Raw genomic sequence first — 2691 nt, 5'->3', positions numbered from 1 at the left:
CAACCTCAATTCCATTTTTATGTAGTTTTCTTTTATAAACCAAATTAGTGATAAAACAAGAAACTAAAAGATTCAAATGCAAGATCTAAATATATACCTTCATGCACTCACCTCCCCGGCAATGGCACCAGAAAAGAGATAGATGTCTACTAGGCATCTTTATTCTGGTAGACACGTGTTGGGCCACAAGTGGTCAATAGCAATTTTCCCTCAAGTGGATGACCTAAGGTTTGTCAATCCGTGTCGGTGGAAAACGACACCTATGGAATCACTAGGATCCCTTCTATGGTTGGCGGGTGCGGGGTTGTGCAAAGAGCGGGTCTGGTAGTCAGCACAAAGATCGTTTACCCAGGTTCGGGCTGCTAGGATGCGTAATACCCTAGTCTTGCTTTGGTGTATATTTGAGTGTTCTTGAGCTCTCGAACTAGCTGCGGTGCATGCGTAGTCCAAAAGATCCGAATCCTTCTCCAGTACGCCTCAGGCCTCCTTTTATAGTCAAAAAGGGGTCGCCACAGTGGCACACAAGAGGTGGAAAGGTATACAGTGTACAAGCTTATCGCCTGTCATCACGGGACAAGGCGCATTAAATGCGCTCCTTAGGTGTCCCGTTGCTTTATTGGGGACAGCAACGAGGCCCGTCCCGTCCGTCGCCGCTCCGCCTCGCTCCGACACGCGTCCAGGCCAACGAGGCATGCAGCGCCACGTAGGCTGGTAGGCTGCTGAGGTGGCATGGTGGTAGGGTCTTCACGAAGATCTGCATGCCACCACGCAGGTGCTTGCTGAGTTGGCCTGGAGGCCGCACGTTGCCACGCAGGTGCCTGCCCAACTGGTTGGGCTGGCAGCTGTATGGGAACGGCGATGGAGTCTTGGCAGACGTGGGTCTGGCTGTGGCCCCGCAGGTGTCCTCGGCAAGGGTCTTGCCGGGGCATCGCGGTCGTCCCCGGCAAGGATCTTGCCGGGGGTCTCGTGGATTTCCTCGGCAAGGATCTTGTCGAGGATCGTTGTCTTCTGATCCTCATCTGATCTTGTGTGGTTATGATCTTCACAAAGATCTGCATGCCACCTTGGAGGTGCCTCCCGAGCCTTGGTTCCAATGTGGTTGATGGTGTTGGAACCCTTGGGCTCAAGGGTGGCGCGCTCTGCTGGCGTTGGGCAAGTTGCCCCGGCAAGGGTCTTGCCGGGGGAGTCCACCTCGCCCTCTTGCTCTTTGTGCCTCTGGTCTTGGCGTTGCTCTGCCCGTCTTGTGCTTTTGGCTGGAGCGCTGCTCTGGTTTTCTTGTGCTTTTGCTTCCTCCCTTCGCCCTGCTAGGTGTGGCTGCAGGGGAAGCTCTGACTGCCCGTGCACAAGTAGAGGGGTAAAAAGGAAAGCCCCTACTTTTGTACACCGACAGGAGCCCCCGGGCCTGGGCCACACATAAGCGCAACGCGTTGTTGGGCTAGGCCCAGAACGGTGCGCGGGCACGTGGGGCGGAATTTTACCGCAGTAATTCCCTCGCCCATCGCGCTTCCCCATGACCCGCGTTGAATGCGTGACGTGGGGGTCGCGCGCGGAATGACCGCAGCATGCTTGCGTCATCCGTGGTGAACAGTAAAGAGGCAGCTTGCGTGTTCCCTCGAAACGGCAGAGTCGCTGCTCATTTTCTCTCTCCGCCTTGGAACCGTCGTTCCACGTTTCCCACTATGCCTGCTTCTTATGCCACGTACGCCGCATGCACGGCGCGGGGTAGGTGACAGATGCATGGAATATGGGAAGGCGCGCGGGGGCCGATACTCACGTGCCTTCGATTGGGCGGGGAGGGCGGTCGATGGCCTCGCTTGCTGCCACTTTAATGAGCCGGATTCGAGCGGGCCCATCATGGGCGTAGAGCTAGTCTTTCGGCCACCCCTTCCCAACTATAAAAAGGGAACTCAGGGGTAGGAGGAAGAGCATCTCCCTGCGTCTCCCCTTCGTCTCCATCCTCACTCATGGTCATGGTGAGAGGGCGTGGCTGCGGCCGTTCTTCTGCGGAAGCGACTAGGTCCTCCTCTCGCCAGAGAGCTGCGGCGGTCAAGGAAGAGCTAGATGCCCAGGGTGAAGGCCATGCTCGAGGTGGGGCCGCTGGGCGGGGCGGTCGAGGCAGAGGCGGCCGAGGCAGAGGTGGGCGTGGAAGGTGGATGCCAGCATCGTCTCCGTCTCCGTCGCCATCTCCCCCGCCAACTCCTCCTGCTTCACCGAGGGGTCACGTCGGGGACTCGACGCTCGAGTTTATCCTGAAGCTGCATGGGCCGCTGCGCCACCGCCTTCGTCTTCCCCGGGCGTCTACAAGGGTGCTGGAGATTGACCAGCCAGCGCGGCTGAGGCTTCACATGAAGGGGTGTTGCCATGGCGACATGTGGGTGAACACAGGGTTCCCCGCCCCTCAAGTGATGCTCCTTCGCTGGGGCTGGAAAACCTTTGCACACGCCCATTCCTTGATGGATGGGCACGTCCTCTGCTTCAAGCTAGCGGAGAGCGATTTGCTCTCCGTCAAGGTCTTCGGGTGCTCGTGACACAGGCTAGGGTGCTGTGTGGAGAGCTCGACCGATGGCGAAAGCTCCTCTTCGGGTGAGAGTGACGAGGAGGACAGCGATAGCGACGACGAGGGTAGCGGGCGGGAGGATGACGGGTCCGACTAGGCGTCGGCACACCATTCCTGGGCGACGCCAGCAGCAC

Source organism: Triticum aestivum, chromosome 4D, assembly GCF_018294505.1.
Source record: "Triticum aestivum cultivar Chinese Spring chromosome 4D, IWGSC CS RefSeq v2.1, whole genome shotgun sequence".
Classification (NCBI taxonomy): domain Eukaryota; kingdom Viridiplantae; phylum Streptophyta; class Magnoliopsida; order Poales; family Poaceae; genus Triticum; species Triticum aestivum.
Note: the sequence above shows the minus strand (reverse complement) of the source record.